Raw genomic sequence first — 22,911 nt, forward strand, 5'->3', positions numbered from 1 at the left:
CCCCCAAATAAGGGAAATTTCTGCAATTTTGCCAAAAAATAAGGGGAATTTCTGCATTTTGCCCCAAAATAAGGAGAATTTCTGCCTTTTTGCCCCAAAATAAAGAAAATTACTGTATTTTTTACCCCAAAATTATGTGATTTTCTGCAATTTTGCTCCAAAATACGGGGATTTTCTGCCTTTTTCGCCGAAAATAAGGGGAATTTCTGCCATTTTGCTGCGAAATAAGTGAAATTTCTGCAGTTTTACCCCAAAATAAGGGGAATTTGTGCCTTTTTGCCCCACAATTAGGGGAATTTCTGCAATTTTGCTACAAAATATGGGGAATTTCTGCTTTTTTGCCCGAAAATAAAGGGAATGTTTACCTTTTTGCCATAAAAAAGGGAAATTTCTTCATTTTTGCCCCAAAATAAAATGATTTTCTGCCTTTTTGACTCTAAATTAGTGCAATTTCTGCCTTTTACCCAAAAAATAAATGAAATTTCTGTTTTTTGCTCCAAAATAAGGGGAATTTCTGACTTTTTGCCCGAAAATAAGGGGGATTTCATTCTTTTTTACCTCAAAATAAGGGGAATTTCTGCCTTTTTGCCCCAAAATATAGGAAATTTCTGCCTTTTTGCCCGAAAATTAGAAATGTTTCTGCAATTTTGTAGCAAAATAAAAGAAATTTCTGCCATTTTGCCCCAAAATATGGGGAATTTCTGCATTTTTGTTCCAAAATAAGGAAAATTTCTTCAATTTTGTACCATAATAAAAGAAATCACTGCTTTTTGCCCCAAAATAAGGGGAATTTCTGACTTTTTTCCCTGAAATAAAAGAAATTTCTGCAATTTTGCCAAAAATAAGGTAAATTTGTGCCTTTTTGCCCCAAAATAAGGGGATTTCTGCCTTTTGCCCCAAAATATGGAGAATTTCTGCCTTTTTGCCCGAAAATAAGGGGAATGCATAACTTTTTGCCATAAAAAGGAAATTTCTTCATTTTTGCTCCAAAATAAGGGGAATTTCTGCTTTTTTGCCTCTATATATGTGGAATTTCTGTCTTTTTCACCCAAAACAAAGGGAATTTCTGTCTTTTTTGCCCCAAAATAAGGAAAATTTCTGACTTATTACCCTGAAACAAGTAAAATTTCTTCAATTTTGCCCCAAAATAACGGAAATTTTTGCCTTTTTGCCCCCAAATAAGGGGAATTTCAGCCTTTTTGCCTCAATATAAGGGGAATTTCTGAATTTTGGCACAAAATATTAAGAATTTCTGCACTTTTGCAACAAAATATTAGGAATTTCTGCCTTTTTACCCCAATATAAGGAAAATTTCTGCCTTTTTTTCTGAAATAAGTGAAATTTCTGCAATTTTGCCCCAAAATAAGGGGAATTTCTGCAATTTTGCCCCAAAATAAGGGAAATTTCTGGAATTTTGCCCCAAAATAAGTGGAATTTCTGAGTTTTGCCCGAAAATAAGGAGAATTTCTGCCTTTTTGCCCCACATTTAGGGGAATTTCTGCTTTTTGCTCCAAAATACAGAGAATTTCTGACTTTTTGCCCGAAAATAAGGGAAATGCATACATTTTTGCCATAAAAAAGGGAAATTTCTTCATTTTTGCCCCAAAATAAGAGAAATTTCTGCCTTTTTGCCCTGAAATATGTGAAATTTCTCCAATTTTAGCCCAAAATAAGGTGAATTTCTGCCTTTTTGCCCCAAAATAATGGAAATTTTTTCTTTTTTCCCCAAAATAAGAATAATTTTTGCTTTTTTTCTCTGAAATAAGTGAAATTTCTGAAATTTTTCCCCATAATAAGAGAAATTTCTGCAATTTTGGCCAAAATAAGGGGAATTTCTGTTTTTTTGCCCCCAAATAAGGAAAATTTCTGCAATTTTGCCAAAAAATAAGGGGAATTTCTGCCTTTTGCCCCAAAATAAGGAGAATTTCTGCCTTTTTGCCCCAAAATAAAGACAATTACTGTATTTTTTACCCCAAAATTATGTGAATTTCTGCAATTTTGCTCCAAAATACGGGGATTTTCTGCCTTTTTCGCCGAAAATTAGGGGAATTTCTGCCATTTTGCTGCGAAATAAGTGAAATTTCTGCAGTTTTACCCCAAAATAAGGGGAATTTCTGCCTTTTTGCCCCACAATTAGGGGAATTTCTGCAATTTTGCTACAAAATATGGGGAATTTCTTCTTTTTTGCCCGAAAATAAAGGGAATGTTTACCTTTTTGCCATAAAAAAGGGAAATTTCTTCATTTTTGCCCCAAAATAAAATGATTTTCTGCCTTTTTGACTCTAAATTAGTGCAATTTCTGCCTTTTACCCAAAAAATAAATGAAATTTCTGTTTTTTGCTCCAAAATAAGGGGAATTTCTGACTTTTTGCCCGAAAATAAGGGGGATTTCATTCTTTTTTACCTCAAAATAAGGGGAATTTCTGCCTTTTTGCCCCAAAATATAGGAAATTTCTGCCTTTTTGCCCGAAAATTAGAAATGTTTCTGCAATTTTGTAGCAAAATAAAAGAAATTTCTGCCATTTTGCCCCAAAATATGGGGAATTTCTGCATTTTTGTTCCAAAATAAGGAAAATTTCTTCAATTTTGTACCATAATAAAAGAAATCACTGCTTTTTGCCCCAAAATAAGGGGAATTTCTGACTTTTTTCCCTGAAATAAATGAAATTTCTGCAATTTTGCCAAAAATAAGGTAAATTTGTGCCTTTTTGCCCCAAAATAAGGGGATTTCTGCCTTTTGCCCCAAAATATGGAGAATATCTGCCTTTTTGCCCGAAAATAAGGGGAATGCATAACTTTTTGCCATAAAAAGGAAATTTCTTCATTTTTGCTCCAAAATAAGGGGAATTTCTGCTTTTTTGCCTCTATATATGTGGAATTTCTGTCTTTTTCACCCAAAACAAAGGGAATTTCTGTCTTTTTTGCCCCAAAATAAGGAAAATTTCTGACTTATTACCCTGAAACAAGTAAAATTTCTTCAATTTTGCCCCAAAATAACGGAAATTTTTGCCTTTTTGCCCCCAAATAAGGGGAATTTCAGCCTTTTTGCCTCAAAATAAGGGGAATTTCTGAATTTTGGCACAAAATATTAAGAATTTCTGCACTTTTGCAACAAAATATTAGGAATTTCTGCCTTTTTGCCCCAAAATAAGGAAAATTTCTGCCTTTTTTTCTGAAATAAGTGAAATTTCTGCAATTTTGCCCCAAAATAAGGGGAATTTCTGCCTTTTGCCCCAAAATATGGGGAATTTCTGCATGTTTGTCCGAAAATAAGAAGAATGCATACCTTTTTGCTATAAAAAATGCAAATTTCTTCATTTTTGCTCCAAAATAAGAGGAACTTTTGCTTTTTTGCCTCTAAATAAGTGGAGTTTTTGTATTTTTCCCCTAAAACAAAGGGAATTTCTGTCTTTTTTGCCCTAAAATAAGGAAAATTTCTGACTTATTACCTTTAAATAAGTGAAATTTCTGCAAATTTGCCCCAAAATAAGGTAAATTTCTGCCTTTTTGCCAACAAATAAAAGGAATTTCAGCCTTTTTACCTCAAAATAAGGGAAATTTCTGCATTTTTGCAACAAAATATTATAAATTTCTGCATTTTTTCCACAAAATATTAGGAATTTCTGCTTTTTTGCCACAAAATAAGGAAAATTTCTGCCTTTTTTCTCTGAAATAAGTGCAATTTCTGCAATTTTGCCCCAAAATAAGTGAAATTTTTGCCTTTTTGCCCCTAAATAAGGGGAATTATAGTTTTTTTACCTCAAAATAAGGGAATTTCTGAATTTTGGCTCAAAATATTAGGAATTTCTGCCTTTTTGCCCCAAAATAAGGAAAATTTCTGCCTTTTTTTTCTGAAATAAGTGAAATTTCTGCAATTTTGCCCCAAAATAAGTGAAATTTCTGCAATTTTGCCCCAAAATAAGGGAAATTTCTGGAATTTTGCCCCAAAATAAGTGGAATTTCTGAGTTTTGCCCGAAAATAAGGAGAATTTCTGCCTTTTTGCCCCACATTTAGGGGAATTTCTGCTTTTTGCTCCAAAATACAGGGAATTTCTGCCTTTTTGCCCGAAAATAAGGGAAATGCATACATTTTTGCCATAAAAAAGGGAAATTTCTTCATTTTTGCCCCAAAATAAGGGAAATTTCTGCCTTTTTGCCCTGAAATATGTGAAATTTCTCCAATTTTAGCACAAAATAAAGTGAATTTCGGCCTTTTTGCCCCAAAATAATGGGAATTTTTCCTTTTTTCCCCAAAATAAGAAAAATTTTTACTTTTTTTCTCTGAAATAAGTGAAATTTCTGAAATTTTTCCCCATAATAAGAGAAATTTCTGCAATTTTGCCCCAAAATAAGGGGAATTTCTGTTTTTTTGCCCCCAAATAAGGGAAATTTCTGCAATTTTGCCAAAAAATAAGGGGAATTTCTGCATTTTGCCCCAAAATAAGGAGAATTTCTGCCTTTTTGCCCCAAAATAAAGAAAATTACTGTATTTTTTACCCCAAAATTATGTGAATTTCTGCAATTTTTCTCCAAAATACGGTGATTTTCTGCTTTTTTTGCCGAAAATTAGGGGAATTTCTGCCATTTTGCTGCGAAATAAGTGAAATTTCTGCAGTTTTACCCCAAAATAAGGGGAATTTCTGCCTTTTTGCCCCACAATTAGGGGAATTTCTGCAATTTTGCTACAAAATATGGGGAATTTCTGATTTTATGCCCGAAAATAAAGGGAATGTTTACCTTTTTGCCATAAAAAAGGGAAATTTCTTCATTTTTGCCCCAAAATAAAATGATTTTCTGCCTTTTTGACTCAAAATAAGTGCAATTTCTGCCTTTTCCTCAAAAATAAATGAAATTTCTGTCGTTTTGCACCAAAATAAGGGGAATTTCTGACTTTTTGCCCGAAAATAAGGAGAATTTCATCCTTTTTACCTCAAAATTAGGGGAATTTCTGCCTTTTTGCCCCAAAATAAAGAAAATTTCTGCCTTTTTTTCTGAAATAAGTGAAATTTCTGCAATTTTGCCCCAAAATAAGTGAAATTTCTGCAATTTTGCCCCAAAATAAGGGAAATTTCTGAGTTTTGCCAGAAAATAAGGAGAATTTCTGCCTTTTTGCCCCACATTTAGGGGAATTTCTGCTTTTTGCTCCAAAATACAGGGAATTTCTGCCTTTTTGCCCGAAAATAAGGGAAATGCATACATTTTTGCCATACAAAAGGGAAATTTCTTCATTTTTGCCCCAAAATAAGGGAAATTTCTGCCTTTTTGCCCTGAAATATGTGAAATTTCTCCAATTTTAGCCCAAAATAAGGTGAATTTCGGCCTTTTTGCCCCAAAATAATGGGAATTTTTCCTTTTTTCCCCAAAATAAGAAAAACTTTTGCTTTTTTTCTCTGAAATAAGTGAAATTTCTGACATTTTTCCCCATAATAAGAGAAATTTCTGCAATTTTGCCCCAAAATAAGGGGAATTTCTGTTTTTTTGCCCCCAAATAAGGGAAATTTCTGCAATTTTGCCAAAAAATAAGGGGAATTTCTGCATTTTGCCCCAAAATAAGGAGAATTTCTGCCTTTTTGCCCCAAAATAAAGAAAATTACTGTATTTTTTACCCCAAAATTATGTGATTTTCTGCAATTTTGCTCCAAAATACGGGGATTTTCTGCCTTTTTCGCCGAAAATAAGGGGAATTTCTGCCATTTTGCTGCGAAATAAGTGAAATTTCTGCAGTTTTACCCCAAAATAAGGGGAATTTCTGCCTTTTTGCCCCACTATTAAGGGAATTTCTGCAATTTTGCTACAAAATATGGGGGAATTTCTGCTTTTTTGCCCGAAAATAAAGGGAATGTTTACCTTTTTGCCATAAAAAAGGGAAATTTCTTCATTTTTGCCCCAAAATAAAATGATTTTCTGCCTTTTTGACTCTAAATTAGTGCAATTTCTGCCTTTTACCCAAAAATAAATGAAATTTCTGTTTTTTGCTCCAAAATAAGGGGAATTTCTGACTTTTTGCCCGAAAATTAGGGGAATTTCATTCTTTTTTACCTCAAAATAAGAGGAATTTCTGCCTTTTTGACCCAAAATATAGGAAATTTCTGCCTTTTTGCCCCAAAATAAGAAATGTTTCTGCAATTTTGTAGCAAAATAAAAGAAATTTCTGCCATTTTGCCCCAAAATATGGGGAATTTCTGCATTTTTGTTCCAAAATAAGGAAAATTTCTTCAATTTTGTACCATAATAAAAGAAATCACTGCTTTTTGCCCCAAAATAAGGGGAATTTCTGACTTTTTTCCCTGAAATAAATGAAATTTCTGCAATTTTGCCAAAAATAAGGTAAATTTGTGCCTTTTTGCCCCAAAATAAGGGGAATTTCTGCCTTTTGCCCCAAAATATGGGGAATTTCTGCCTTTTTGCCCGAAAATAAGGGGAATGCATAACTTTTTGCCATAAAAAGGAAATTTCTTCATTTTTGCTCCAACATAAGGGGAATTTCTGCTTTTTTGCCTCTAAATATGTGGAATTTCTGTCTTTTTCACCCAAAACAAAGGGAATTTCTGTCTTTTTTGCCCCAAAATAAGGAAAATTTCTGACTTATTACCCTGAAACAAGTAAAATTTCTTCAATTTTGCCCCAAAATAACGGAAATTTTTGCCTTTTTGCCCCCAAATAAGGGGAATTTCAGCCTTTTTGCCTCAAAATAAAGGGGAATTTCTGAATTTTGGCACAAAATATTAGGAATTTCTGCACTTTTGCAACAAAATATTAGGAATTTCTGCTTTTTTGCCCCAAAATAAGGAAAATTTCTGCCTTTTTTTCTGAAATAAGTGAAATTTCTGCAATTTTGCCCCAAAATAAGGGGAATTTCTGCCTTTTGCCCTAAAATATGGGGAATTTCTGCATGTTTGTCCGAAAATAAGAAGAATGCATACCTTTTTGCTATAAAAAATGCAAATTACTTCATTTTTGCTCCAAAATAAGAGGAACTTTTGCTTTTTTGCCTCTAAATAAGTGGAGTTTTTGTCTTTTTCCCCTAAAACAAAGGGAATTTCTGTCTTTTTTGCCCTAAAATAAGGAAAATTTCTGACTTATTACCTTTAAATAAGTGAAATTTCTGCAAATTTGCCCCAAAATAAGGTAAATTTCTGCCTTTTTGCCAACAAATAAAAGGAATTTCAGACTTTTTACCTCAAAATAAGGGAAATTTCAGCATTTTTGCAACAAAATATTATAAATTTCTGCATTTTTGCCACAAAATATTAGGAATTTCTGCCTTTTTGCCACAAAATAAGGAAAATTTCTGCCTTTTTTCTCTGAAATAAGTGCAATTTCTGCAATTTTGCCCCAAAATAAGTGAAATTTTTGCCTTTTTGCCCCTAAATAAGGGGAATTTCAGTTTTTTTACCTCAAAATAAGGGAATTTCTGAATTTTGGCTCAAAATATTAGGAATTTCTGCCTTTTTGCCCCAAAATAAGGAAAATATCTGCCTTTTTTTTCTGAAATAAGTGAAATTTCTGCAATTTTGCCCCAAAATAAGGGAAATTTCTGGAATTTTGCCCCAAAATAAGTGGAATTTCTGAGTTTTGCCCGAAAATAAGGAGAATTTCTGCCTTTTTGCCCCACATTTAGGGGAATTTCTGCTTTTTGCTCCAATATACAGGGAATTTCTGCCTTTTTGCCCGAAAATAAGGGAAATGCATACATTTTTGCCATAAAAAAAGGGAAATTTCTTCATTTTTGCCCCAAAATAAGGGAAATTTCTGCCTTTTTGCCCTGAAATATGTGAAATTTCTGCAATTTTAGCCTAAAATAAAGTGAATTTCGGCCTTTTTGCCCCAAAATAATGGGAATTTTTCCTTTTTTCCCCAAAATAAGAAAAATTTTTGCTTTTTTTCTCTGAAATAAGTGAAATTTCTGAAATTTTTCCCCATAATAAGAGAAATTTCTGCAATTTTGCCCGAAAATAAGGGGAATTTCTGTTTTTTTGCCCCAAATAAGGGAAATTTCTGCAATTTTGCCAAAAAATAAAGGGAATTTCTGCATTTTGCCCCAAAATAAGGAGAATTTCTGCCTTTTTGCCCCAAAATAAAGAAAATTACTGTATTTTTTACCCCAAAATTATGTGAATTTCTTCAATTTTGCTCCAAAATACGGGGATTTTCTGCCTTTTTTGCCAAAAATTAGGGGAATTTCTGCCATTTTGCTGCAAAATAAGTGAAATTTCTGCAGTTTTACCCCAAAATAAGGGGAATTTCTGCCTTTTTGCCCCACAATTAGGGGAATTTCTGCAATTTTGCTACAAAATATGGGGAATTTCTGCTTTTTTGTCCGAAAATAAAGGGAATGTTTAACTTTTTGCCATAAAAAAGGGAAATTTCTTCATTTTTGCCCCAAAATAAAATGATTTTCTGCCTTTTTGACTCAAAATAAGTGCAATTTCTGCCTTTTCCTCAAAAATAAATGAAATTTCTGTCTTTTTGCACCAAAATAAGGGGAATTTCTGACTTTTTGCCCGAAAATAAGGAGAATTTCATCCTTTTCACCTCAAAATAAAAGGTATTTCTGCCTTTTTGCCCCAAAATATAGGGAATATCTGCCTTTTTGCCCCAAAATAAGAAATGTTTCTGCAATTTTGTACCAAAATAAAAGAAATTTCTGCCATTTTGCCCCAAAATATGGGGAATTTCTGCATTTTTGTTCCAAAATAAGGAAAATTTCTTCAATTTTGTACCATAATAAAAGAAATTTCTGCTTTTTGCCCCAAAATAAGAGGAATTTCTGACTTTTTTCCCTGAAATAAATGAAATTTCTGCAATTTTGCCCCAAAATAAGGAGAATTTCTGCCTTTTTGCCCCAAAATAAAGACAATTACTGTATTTTTTACCCCAAAATTATGTGAATTTCTGCAATTTTGCTCCAAAATACGGGGATTTTCTGCCTTTTTCGCCGAAAATAAGGGGAATTTCTGCCATTTTGCTGCGAAATAAGTGAAATTTCTGCAGTTTTACCCCAAAATAAGGGGAATTTCTGCCTTTTTGCCCCACAATTAGGGGAATTTCTGCAATTTTGCTACAAAATATGGGGAATTTCTGCTTTATTCCCGAAAATAAGGGGAATGCATAACTTTTTGCCATAAAAAGGAAATTTCTTCATTTTTGCTCCAAAATAAGGGGAATTTCTGCTTTTTTGCCTCTATATATGTGGAATTTCTGTCTTTTTCACCCAAAACAAAGGGAATTTCTGTCTTTTTTGCCCCAAAATAAGGAAAATTTCTGACTTATTACCCTGAAATAAGTAAAATTTCTTCAATTTTCCCCCAAAATACCGGAAATTTTTGCCGTTTTGCCCCGAAATAAGGGGAATTTCAGCCTTTTTGCCTAAAAATAAAGGGGAATTTCTGAATTTTGGCACAAAATATTAGGAATTTCTGCACTTTTGCAACAAAATATTAGGAATTTCTGCCTTTTTGCCCCAAAATAAGGAAAATTTCTGCCTTTTTTTTCTGAAATAAGTGAAATTTCTGCAATTTTGCCCCAAAATAAGGGAAATTTCTGGAATTTTGCCCCAAAATAAGTGGAATTTCTGAGTTTTGCCCGAAAATAAGGAGAATTTCTGCCTTTTTGCCCCACATTTAGGGGAATTTCTGCTTTTTGCTCCAATATACAGGGAATTTCTGCCTTTTTGCCCGAAAATAAGGGAAATGCATACATTTTTGCCATAAAAAAGGGAAATTTCTTCATTTTTGCCCCAAAATAAGGGAAATTTCTGCCTTTTTGCCCTGAAATATGTGAAATTTCTGCAATTTTAGCCTAAAATAAAGTGAATTTCGGCCTTTTTGCCCCAAAATAATGGGAATTTTTCCTTTTTTCCCCAAAATAAGAAAAATTTTTGCTTTTTTTCTCTGAAATAAGTGAAATTTCTGAAATTTTTCCCCATAATAAGAGAAATTTCTGCAATTTTGCCCGAAAATAAGGGGATTTTCTGTTTTTTTGCCCCAAATAAGGGAAATTTCTGCAATTTTGCCAAAAAATAAAGGGAATTTCTGCATTTTGCCCCAAAATAAAGAGAATTTCTGCCTTTTTGCCCCAAAATAAAGAAAATTACTGTATTTTTTACCCCAAAATTATGTGAATTTCTTCAATTTTGCTCCAAAATACGGGGATTTTCTGCCTTTTTTGCCAAAAATTAGGGGAATTTCTGCCATTTTGCTGCGAAATAAGTGAAATTTCTGCAGTTTTACCCCAAAATAAGGGGAATTTCTGCCTTTTTGCCCCACAATTAGGGGAATTTCTGCAATTTTGCTACAAAATATGGAGAATTTCTGCTTTTTTGCCCGAAAATAAAGGGAATGTTTACCTTTTTGCCATAAAAAAGGGAAATTTCTTCATTTTTGCCCCAAAATAAAATGATTTTCTGCCTTTTTGACTCAAAATAAGTGCAATTTCTGCCTTTTCCTCAAAAATAAATGAAATTTCTGTCTTTTTGCACCAAAATAAGGGGAATTTCTGACTTTTTGCCCGAAAATAAGGAGAATTTCATCCTTTTCACCTCAAAATAAAAGGTATTTCTGCCTTTTTGCCCCAAAATATAGGGAATATCTGCCTTTTTGCCCCAAAATAAGAAATGTTTCTGCAATTTTGTACCAAAATAAAAGAAATTTCTGCCATTTTGCCCCAAAATATGGGGAATTTCTGCATTTTTGTTCCAAAATAAGGAAAATTTCTTCAATTTTGTACCATAATAAAAGAAATTTCTGCTTTTTGCCCCAAAATAAGGGGAATTTCTGACTTTTTTCCCTGAAATAAATGAAATTTCTGCAATTTTGCCCCAAAATAAGGAGGATTTCTGCCTTTTTGCCCCAAAATAAAGACAATTACTGTATTTTTTACACCAAAATTATGTGAATTTCTGCAATTTTGCTCCAAAATACGGGGATTTTCTGCCTTTTTCGCCGAAAATAAGGGGAATTTCTGCCATTTTGCTGCGAAATAAGTGAAATTTCTGCAGTTTTACCCCAAAATAAGGGGAATTTCTGCCTTTTTGCCCCACAATTAGGGGAATTTCTGCAATTTTGCTACAAAATATGGGGAATTTCTGCTTTTTTCCCGAAAATAAGGGGAATGCATAACTTTTTGCCATAAAAAGGAAATTTCTTCATTTTTGCTCCAAAATAAGGGGAATTTCTGCTTTTTTGCCTCTATATATGTGGAATTTCTGTCTTTTTCACCCAAAAAAAAGGGAATTTCTGTCTTTTTTGCCCCAAAATAAGGAAAATTTCTGACTTATTACCCTGAAACAAGTAAAATTTCTTCAATTTTGCCACAAAATAACGGAAATTTTTGCCTTTTTGCCCCCAAATAAGGGGAATTTCAGCCTTTTTGCCTCAATATAAGGGGAATTTCTGAATTTTGGCACAAAATATTAAGAATTTCTGCACTTTTGGAACAAAATATTAGGAATTTCTGCCTTTTTGCCCCAATATAAGGAAAATTTCTGCCTTTTTTTCTGAAATAAGTGAAATTTCTGCAATTTTGCCCCAAAATAAGGGGAATTTCTGCAATTTTGCCCCAAAATAAGGGAAATTTCTGGAATTTTGCCCCAAAATAAGTGGAATTTCTGAGTTTTGCCCGAAAATAAGGAGAATTTCTGCCTTTTTGCCCCACATTTAGAGGAATTTCTGCTTTTTGCTCCAAAATACAGAGAATTTCTGACTTTTTGCCCGAAAATAAGGGAAATGCATACATTTTTGCCATAAAAAAGGGAAATTTCTTCATTTTTGCCCCAAAATAAGAGAAATTTCTGCCTTTTTGCCCTGAAATATGTGAAATTTCTCCAATTTTAGCCCAAAATAAGGTGAATTTCTGCCTTTTTGCCCCAAAATAATGGAAATTTTTCCTTTTTTCCCCAAAATGAGAATAATTTTTGCTTTTTTTCTCTGAAATAAGTGAAATTTCTGAAATTTTTCCCCATAATAAGAGAAATTTCTGCAATTTTGGCCAAAATAAGGGGAATTTCTGTTTTTTTGCCCCCAAATAAGGAAAATTTCTGCAATTTTGCCAAAAAATAAGGGGAATTTCTGCCTTTTGCCCCAAAATAAGGAGAATTTCTGCCTTTTTGCCCCAAAATAAAGATAATTACTGTATTTTTTACCCCAAAATTATGTGAATTTCTGCAATTTTGCTCCAAAATACCGGGATTTTCTGCCTTTTTCGCCGAAAATAAGGGGAATTTCTGCCATTTTGCTGCGAAATAAGTGAAATTTCTGCAGTTTTACCCCAAAATAAGGGGAATTTCTTCCTTTTTGCCCCACAATTAGGGGAATTTCTGCAATTTTGCTACAAAATATGGGGAATTTCTGCTTTTTTGCCCGAAAATAAAGGGAATGTTTACCTTTTTGCCATAAAAAAGGGAAATTTCTTCATTTTTGCCCCAAAATAAAATGATTTTCTGCCTTTTTGACTCTAAATTAGTGCAATTTCTGCCTTTTACCCAAAAAATAAATGAAATTTCTGTTTTTTGCTCCAAAATAAGGGGAATTTCTGACTTTTTGCCCGAAAATAAGGGGGATTTCATTCTTTTTTACCTCAAAATAAGGGGAATTTCTGCCTTTTTGCCCCAAAATATAGGAAATTTCTGCCTTTTTGCCCCAAAATAAGAAATGTTTCTGCAATTTTGTAGCAAAATAAAAGAAATTTCTGCCATTTTGCCCCAAAATATGGGGAATTTCTGCATTTTTGTTCCAAAATAAGGAAAATTTCTTCAATTTTGTACCATAATAAAAGAAATCACTGCTTTATGCCCCAAAATAAGGGGAATTTCTGACTTTTTTCCCTGAAATAAATGAAATTTCTGCAATTTTGCCAAAAATAAGGTAAATTTGTGCCTTTTTGCCCCAAAATAAGGGGAATTTCTGCCTTTTGCCCCAAAATATGGGGAATTTCTGCCTTTTTGCCCGAAAATAAGGGGAATGCATAACTTTTTGCCATAAAAAGGAAATTTCTTCATTTTTGCTCCAAAATAAGGGGAATTTCTGCTTTTTTGCCTCTAAATATGTGGAATTTCTGTCTTTTTCACCCAAAACAAAGGGAATTTCTGTCTTTTTTGCCCCAAAATAAGGAAAATTTCTGACTTATTACCCTGAAACAAGTAAAATTTCTTCAATTTTGCCCCAAAATAACGGAAATTTTTGCCTTTTTGCCCCCAAATAAGGGGAATTTCAGCCTTTTTGCCTCAAAATAAAGGGGAATTTCTGAATTTTGGCACAAAATATTAGGAATTTCTGCACTTTTGCAACAAAATATTAGGAATTTCTGCTTTTTTGCCCCAAAATAAGGAAAATTTCTGCCTTTTTTTCTGAAATAAGTGAAATTTCTGCAATTTTGCCCCAAAATAAGGGGAATTTCTGCCTTTTGCCCCAAAATATGGGGAATTTCTGCATGTTTGTCCGAAAATAAGAAGAATGCATACCTTTTTGCTATAAAAAATGCAAATTACTTCATTTTTGCTCCAAAATAAGAGGAACTTTTGCTTTTTTGCCTCTAAATAAGTGGAGTTTTTGTCTTTTTCCCCTAAAACAAAGGGAATTTCTGTCTTTTTTGCCCTAAAATAAGGAAAATTTCTGACTTATTACCTTTAAATAAGTGAAATTTCTGCAAATTTGCCCCAAAATAAGGTAAATTTCTGCCTTTTTGCCAACAAATAAAAGGAATTTCAGACTTTTTACCTCAAAATAAGGGAAATTTCAGCATTTTTGCAACAAAATATTATAAATTTCTGCATTTTTGCCACAAAATATTAGGAATTTCTGCCTTTTTGCCACAAAATAAGGAAAATTTCTGCCTTTTTTCTCTGAAATAAGTGCAATTTCTGCAATTTTGCCCCAAAATAAGTGAAATTTTTGCCTTTTTGCCCCTAAATAAGGGGAATTTCAGTTTTTTTACCTCAAAATAAGGGAATTTCTGAATTTTGGCTCAAAATATTAGGAATTTCTGCCTTTTTGCCCTAAAATAAGGAAAATATCTGCCTTTTTTTTCTGAAATAAGTGAAATTTCTGCAATTTTGCCCCAAAATAAGGGAAATTTCTGGAATTTTGCCCCAAAATAAGTGGAATTTCTGAGTTTTGCCCGAAAATAAGGAGAATTTCTGCCTTTTTGCCCCACATTTAGGGGAATTTCTGCTTTTTGCTCCAATATACAGGGAATTTCTGCCTTTTTGCCCGAAAATAAGGGAAATGCATACATTTTTGCCATAAAAAAAGGGAAATTTCTTCATTTTTGCCCCAAAATAAGGGAAATTTCTGCCTTTTTGCCCTGAAATATGTGAAATTTCTGCAATTTTAGCCTAAAATAAAGTGAATTTCGGCCTTTTTGCCCCAAAATAATGGGAATTTTTCCTTTTTTCCCCAAAATAAAAAAAATTTTTGCTTTTTTTCTCTGAAATAAGTGAAATTTCTGAAATTTTTCCCCATAATAAGAGAAATTTCTGCAATTTTGCCCGAAAATAAGGGGAATTTCTGTTTTTTTGCCCCAAATAAGGGAAATTTCTGCAATTTTGCCAAAAAATAAAGGGAATTTCTGCATTTTGCCCCAAAATAAGGAGAATTTCTGCCTTTTTGCCCCAAAATAAAGAAAATTACTGTATTTTTTACCCCAAAATTATGTGAATTTCTTCAATTTTGCTCCAAAATACGGGGATTTTCTGCATTTTTGGCCAAAAATTAGGGGAATTTCTGCCATTTTGCTGCGAAATAAGTGAAATTTCTGCAGTTTTACCCCAAAATAAGGGGAATTTCTGCCTTTTTGCCCCACAATTAGGGGAATTTCTGCAATTTTGCTACAAAATATGGGGAATTTCTTCTTTTTTGCCCGAAAATAAAGGGAATGTTTACCTTTTTGCCATAAAAAAGGGAAATTTCTTCATTTTTGCCCCAAAATAAAATGATTTTCTGCCTTTTTGACTCAAAATAAGTGCAATTTCTGCCTTTTCCTCAAAAATAAATGAAATTTCTGTCTTTTTGCACCAAAATAAGGGGAATTTCTGACTTTTTGCCCGAAAATAAGGAGAATTTCATCCTTTTCACCTCAAAATAAAAGGTATTTCTGCCTTTTTGCCCCAAAATATAGGGAATATCTGCCTTTTTGCCCCAAAATAAGAAATGTTTCTGCAATTTTGTAGCAAAATAAAAGAAATTTCTGCCATTTTGCCCCAAAATATGGGGAATTTCTGCATTTTTGTTCCAAAATAAGGAAAATTTCTTCAATTTTGTACCATAATAAAAGAAATTTCTGCTTTTTGCCCCAAAATAAAAGGAGTTTCTGATTTTTTCCCTGAAATAAATGAAATTTCTGCAATTTTGCCAAAAATAAGGTAAATTTGTGCCTTTTTTCCCCAAAATAAGGGGAATTTCTGCCTTTTGCCCCAAAATATGGGGAATTTCTGCCTTTTTGCCCGAAAATAAGGGGAATGCATAACTTTTTGCCATAAAAAGGAAATTTTTTCATTTTTGCTCCAAAATAAGGGGAATTTCTGCTTTTTTGCCTCTATATATGTGGAATTTCTGTCTTTTTCACCCAAAACAAAGGGAATTTCTGTCTTTTTTGCCCCAAAATAAGGAAAATTTCTGACTTATTACCCTGAAACAAGTAAAATTTCTTCAATTTTGCCCCAAAATAACGGAAATTTTTGCCTTTTTGCCCCCAAATAAGGGGAATTTCAGCCTTTTTGCCTCAAAATAAGGGGAATTTCTGAATTTTGGCACAAAATATTAAGAATTTCTGCACTTTTGCAACAAAATATTAGGAATTTCTGCCTTTTTGCCCCAAAATAAGGAAAATTTCTGCCTTTTTTTCTGAAATAAGTGAAATTTCTGCAATTTTGCCCCAAAATAAGTGAAATTTTTGCCTTTTTGCCCCTAAATAAGGGGAATTATAGTTTTTTTACCTCAAAATAAGGGAATTTCTGAATTTTGGCTCAAAATATTAGGAATTTCTGCCTTTTTGCCCCAAAATAAGGAAAATTTCTGCCTTTTTTTTCTGAAATAAGTGAAATTTCTGCAATTTTGCCCCAAAATAAGTGAAATTTCTGCAATTTTGCCCCAAAATAAGGGAAATTTCTGGAATTTTGCCCCAAAATAAGTGGAATTTCTGAGTTTTGCCCGAAAATAAGGAGAATTTCTGCCTTTTTGCCCCACATTTAGGGGAATTTCTGCTTTTTGCTCCAAAATACAGGGAATTTCTGCCTTTTTGCCCGAAAATAAGGGAAATGCATACATTTTTGCCATAAAAAAGGGAAATTTCTTCATTTTTGCCCCAAAATAAGGGAAATTTCTGCCTTTTTGCCCTGAAATATGTGAAATTTCTCCAATTTTAGCACAAAATAAGGTGAATTTCGGCCTTTTTGCCCCAAAATAATGGGAATTTTTCCTTTTTTCCCCAAAATAAGAAAAATTTTTACTTTTTTTCTCTGAAATAAGTGAAATTTCTGAAATTTTTCCCCATAATAAGAGAAATTTCTGCAATTTTGCCCCAAAATAAGGGGAATTTCTGTTTTTTTGCCCCCAAATAAGGGAAATTTCTGCAATTTTGCCAAAAAATAAGGGGAATTTCTGCATTTTGCCCCAAAATAAGGAGAATTTCTGCCTTTTTGCCCCAAAATAAAGAAAATTACTGTATTTTTTACCCCAAAATTATGTGAATTTCTGCAATTTTTCTCCAAAATACGGTGATTTTCTGCTTTTTTTGCCGAAAATTAGGGGAATTTCTGCCATTTTGCTGCGAAATAAGTGAAATTTCTGCAGTTTTACCCCAAAATAAGGGGAATTTCTGCCTTTTTGCCCCACAATTAGGGGAATTTCTGCAATTTTGCTACAAAATATGGGGAATTTCTGATTTTATGCCCGAAAATAAAGGGAATGTTTACCTTTTTGCCATAAAAAAGGGAAATTTCTTCATTTTTGCCCCAAAATAAAATGATTTTCTGCCTTTTTGACTCAAAATAAGTGCAATTTCTGCCTTTTCCTCAAAAATAAATGAAATTTCTGTCGTTTTGCACCAAAATAAGGGGAATTTCTGACTTTTTGCCCGAAAATAAGGAGAATTTCATCCTTTTTACCTCAAAATTAGGGGAATTTCTGCCTTTTTGCCCCAAAATAAAGAAAATTTCTGCCTTTTTTTCTGAAATAAGTGAAATTTCTGCAATTTTGCCCCAAAATAAGTGAAATTTCTGCAATTTTGCCCCAAAATAAGGGAAATTTCTGAGTTTTGCCAGAAAATAAGGAGAATTTCTGCCTTTTTGCCCCACATTTAGGGGAATTTCTGCTTTTTGCTCCAAAATACAGGGAATTTCTGCCTTTTTGCCCGAAAATAAGGGAAATGCATACATTTTTGCCATACAAAAGGGAAATTTCTTCATTTTTGCCCCAAAATAAGGGAAATTTCTGCCTTTTTGCCCTGAAATATGTGAAATTTCTCCAATTTTAGCCCAAAATAAGGTGAATTTCGGCCTTTTTGCCCCAAAATAATGGGAATTTTTCCTTTTTTCCCCAAAATAAGAAAAACTTTTGCTTTTTTTCTCTGAAATAAGTGAAATTTCTGAAATTTTTCCCCATAATAAGAGAAATTTCTGCAATTTTGCCCCAAAATAAGGGGAATTTCTGTTTTTTTGCCCCCAAATAAGGGAAATTTCTGCAATTTTGCCAAAAAATAAGGGGAATTTCTGCATTTTGCCCCAAAATAAGGAGAATTTCTGCCTTTTTGCCCCAAAATAAAGAAAATTACTGTATTTTTTACCCCAAAATTATGTGATTTTCTGCAATTTTGCTCCAAAATACGGGGATTTTCTGCCTTTTTCGCCGAAAATAAGGGGAATTTCTGCCATTTTGCTGCGAAATAAGTGAAATTTCTGCAGTTTTACCCCAAAATAAGGGGAATTTGTGCCTTTTTGCCCCACAATTAGGGGAATTTCTGCAATTTTGCTACAAAATATGGGGAATTTCTGCTTTTTTGCCCGAAAATAAAGGGAATGTTTACCTTTTTGCCATAAAAAAGGGAAATTTCTTCATTTTTGCCCCAAAATAAAATGATTTTCTGCCTTTTTGACTCTAAATTAGTGCAATTTCTGCCTTTTACCCAAAAAATAAATGAAATTTCTGTTTTTTGCTCCAAAATAAGGGGAATTTCTGACTTTTTGCCCGAAAATAAGGGGGATTTCATTCTTTTTTACCTCAAAATAAGGGGAATTTCTGCCTTTTTGCCCCAAAATATAGGAAATTTCTGCCTTTTTGCCCCAAAATAAGAAATGTTTCTGCAATTTTGTAGCAAAATAAAAGAAATTTCTGCCATTTTGCCCCAAAATATGGGGAATTTCTGCATTTTTGTTCCAAAATAAGGAAAATTTCTTCAATTTTGTACCATAATAAAAGAAATCACTGCTTTATGCCCCAAAATAAGGGGAATTTCTGACTTTTTTCCCTGAAATAAATGAAATTTCTGCAATTTTGCCAAAAATAAGGTAAATTTGTGCCTTTTTGCCCCAAAATAAGGGGAATTTCTGCCTTTTGCCCCAAAATATGGGGAATTTCTGCCTTTTTGCCCGAAAATAAGGGGAATGCATAACTTTTTGCCATAAAAAGGAAATTTCTTCATTTTTGCTCCAAAATAAGGGGAATTTCTGCTTTTTTGCCTCTAAATATGTGGAATTTCTGTCTTTTTCACCCAAAACAAAGGGAATTTCTGTCTTTTTTGCCCCAAAATAAGGAAAATTTCTGACTTATTACCCTGAAACAAGTAAAATTTCTTCAATTTTGCCCCAAAATAACGGAAATTTTTGCCTTTTTGCCCCCAAATAAGGGGAATTTCAGCCTTTTTGCCTCAAAATAAAGGGGAATTTCTGAATTTTGGCACAAAATATTAGGAATTTCTGCACTTTTGCAACAAAATATTAGGAATTTCTGCTTTTTTGCCCCAAAATAAGGAAAATTTCTGCCTTTTTTTCTGAAATAAGTGAAATTTCTGCAATTTTGCCCCAAAATAAGGGGAATTTCTGCCTTTTGCCCCAAAATATGGGGAATTTCTGCATGTTTGTCCGAAAATAAGAAGAATGCATACCTTTTTGCTATAAAAAATGCAAATTACTTCATTTTTGCTCCAAAATAAGAGGAACTTTTGCTTTTTTGCCTCTAAATAAGTGGAGTTTTTGTCTTTTTCCCCTAAAACAAAGGGAATTTCTGTCTTTTTTGCCCTAAAATAAGGAAAATTTCTGACTTATTACCTTTAAATAAGTGAAATTTCTCCAAATTTGCCCCAAAATAAGGTAAATTTCTGCCTTTTTGCCAACAAATAAAAGGAATTTCAGACTTTTTACCTCAAAATAAGGGAAATTTCAGCATTTTTGCAACAAAATATTATAAATTTCTGCATTTTTGCCACAAAATATTAGGAATTTCTGCCTTTTTGCCACAAAATAAGGAAAATTTCTGCCTTTTTTCTCTGAAATAAGTGCAATTTCTGCAATTTTGCCCCAAAATAAGTGAAATTTTTGCCTTTTTGCCCCTAAATAAGGGGAATTTCAGTTTTTTTACCTCAAAATAAGGGAATTTCTGAATTTTGGCTCAAAATATTAGGAATTTCTGCCTTTTTGCCCCAAAATAAGGAAAATATCTGCCTTTTTTTTCTGAAATAAGTGAAATTTCTGCAATTTTGCCCCAAAATAAGGGAAATTTCTGGAATTTTGCCCCAAAATAAGTGGAATTTCTGAGTTTTGCCCGAAAATAAGGAGAATTTCTGCCTTTTTGCCCCACATTTAGGGGAATTTCTGCTTTTTGCTCCAATATACAGGGAATTTCTGCCTTTTTGCCCGAAAATAAGGGAAATGCATACATTTTTGCCATAAAAAAAGGGAAATTTCTTCATTTTTGCCCCAAAATAAGGGAAATTTCTGCCTTTTTGCCCTGAAATATGTGAAATTTCTGCAATTTTAGCCTAAAATAAAGTGAATTTCGGCCTTTTTGCCCCAAAATAATGGGAATTTTTCCTTTTTTCCCCAAAATAAAAAAAATTTTTGCTTTTTTTCTCTGAAATAAGTGAAATTTCTGAAATTTTTCCCCATAATAAGAGAAATTTCTGCAATTTTGCCCGAAAATAAGGGGATTTTCTGTTTTTTTGCCCCAAATAAGGGAAATTTCTGCAATTTTGCCAAAAAATAAAGGGAATTTCTGCATTTTGCCCCAAAATAAGGAGAATTTCTGCCTTTTTGCCCCAAAATAAAGAAAATTACTGTATTTTTTACCCCAAAATTATGTGAATTTCTTCAATTTTGCTCCAAAATACGGGGATTTTCTGCATTTTTGGCCAAAAATTAGGGGAATTTCTGCCATTTTGCTGCGAAATAAGTGAAATTTCTGCAGTTTTACCCCAAAATAAGGGGAATTTCTGCCTTTTTGCCCCACAATTAGGGGAATTTCTGCAATTTTGCTACAAAATATGGGGAATTTCTTCTTTTTTGCCCGAAAATAAAGGGAATGTTTACCTTTTTGCCATAAAAAAGGGAAATTTCTTCATTTTTGCCCCAAAATAAAATGATTTTCTGCCTTTTTGACTCAAAATAAGTGCAATTTCTGCCTTTTCCTCAAAAATAAATGAAATTTCTGTCTTTTTGCACCAAAATAAGGGGAATTTCTGACTTTTTGCCCGAAAATAAGGAGAATTTCATCCTTTTCACCTCAAAATAAAAGGTATTTCTGCCTTTTTGCCCCAAAATATAGGGAATATCTGCCTTTTTGCCCCAAAATAAGAAATGTTTCTGCAATTTTGTAGCAAAATAAAAGAAATTTCTGCCATTTTGCCCCAAAATATGGGGAATTTCTGCATTTTTGTTCCAAAATAAGGAAAATTTCTTCAATTTTGTACCATAATAAAAGAAATTTCTGCTTTTTGCCCCAAAATAAAAGGAGTTTCTGATTTTTTCCCTGAAATAAATGAAATTTCTGCAATTTTGCCAAAAATAAGGTAAATTTGTGCCTTTTTTCCCCAAAATAAGGGGAATTTCTGCCTTTTGCCCCAAAATATGGGGAATTTCTGCCTTTTTGCCCGAAAATAAGGGGAATGCATAACTTTTTGCCATAAAAAGGAAATTTTTTCATTTTTGCTCCAAAATAAGGGGAATTTCTGCTTTTTTGCCTCTATATATGTGGAATTTCTGTCTTTTTCACCCAAAACAAAGGGAATTTCTGTCTTTTTTGCCCCAAAATAAGGAAAATTTCTGACTTATTACCCTGAAACAAGTAAAATTTCTTCAATTTTGCCCCAAAATAACGGAAATTTTTGCCTTTTTGCCCCCAAATAAGGGGAATTTCAGCCTTTTTGCCTCAAAATAAGGGGAATTTCTGAATTTTGGCACAAAATATTAAGAATTTCTGCACTTTTGCAACAAAATATTAGGAATTTCTGCCTTTTTGCCCCAAAATAAGGAAAATTTCTGCCTTTTTTTCTGAAATAAGTGAAATTTCTGCAATTTTGCCCCAAAATAAGTGAAATTTTTGCCTTTTTGCCCCTAAATAAGGGGAATTATAGTTTTTTTACCTCAAAATAAGGGAATTTCTGAATTTTGGCTCAAAATATTAGGAATTTCTGCCTTTTTGCCCCAAAATAAGGAAAATTTCTGCCTTTTTTTTCTGAAATAAGTGAAATTACTGCAATTTTGCCCCAAAATAAGTGAAATTTCTGCAATTTTGCCCCAAAATAAGGGAAATTTCTGGAATTTTGCCCCAAAATAAGTGGAATTTCTGAGTTTTGCCCGAAAATAAGGAGAATTTCTGCCTTTTTGCCCCACATTTAGGGGAATTTCTGCTTTTTGCTCCAAAATACAGGGAATTTCTGCCTTTTTGCCCGAAAATAAGGGAAATGCATACATTTTTGCCATAAAAAAGGGAAATTTCTTCATTTTTGCCCCAAAATAAGGGAAATTTCTGCCTTTTTGCCCTGAAATATGTGAAATTTCTCCAATTTTAGCACAAAATAAGGTGAATTTCGGCCTTTTTGCCCCAAAATAATGGGAATTTTTCCTTTTTTCCCCAAAATAAGAAAAATTTTTACTTTTTTTCTCTGAAATAAGTGAAATTTCTGAAATTTTTCCCCATAATAAGAGAAATTTCTGCAATTTTGCCCCAAAATAAGGGGAATTTCTGTTTTTTTGCCCCCAAATAAGGGAAATTTCTGCAATTTTGCCAAAAAATAAGGGGAATTTCTGCATTTTGCCCCAAAATAAGGAGAATTTCTGCCTTTTTGCCCCAAAATAAAGAAAATTACTGTATTTTTTACCCCAAAATTATGTGAATTTCTGCAATTTTTCTCCAAAATACGGTGATTTTCTGCTTTTTTTGCCGAAAATTAGGGGAATTTCTGCCATTTTGCTGCGAAATAAGTGAAATTTCTGCAGTTTTACCCCAAAATAAGGGGAATTTCTGCCTTTTTGCCCCACAATTAGGGGAATTTCTGCAATTTTGCTACAAAATATGGGGAATTTCTGATTTTATGCCCGAAAATAAAGGGAATGTTTACCTTTTTGCCATAAAAAAGGGAAATTTCTTCATTTTTGCCCCAAAATAAAATGATTTTCTGCCTTTTTGACTCAAAATAAGTGCAATTTCTGCCTTTTCCTCAAAAATAAATGAAATTTCTGTCGTTTTGCACCAAAATAAGGGGAATTTCTGACTTTTTGCCCGAAAATAAGGAGAATTTCATCCTTTTTACCTCAAAATTAGGGGAATTTCTGCCTTTTTGCCCCAAAATAAAGAAAATTTCTGCCTTTTTTTCTGAAATAAGTGAAATTTCTGCAATTTTGCCCCAAAATAAGTGAAATTTCTGCAATTTTGCCCCAAAATAAGGGAAATTTCTGAGTTTTGCCAGAAAATAAGGAGAATTTCT

The sequence above is a fragment of the Micromys minutus genome, assembly GCF_963924665.1.
Source record: "Micromys minutus genome assembly, contig: SCAFFOLD_43, whole genome shotgun sequence".
Lineage (NCBI taxonomy): Eukaryota > Metazoa > Chordata > Mammalia > Rodentia > Muridae > Micromys > Micromys minutus.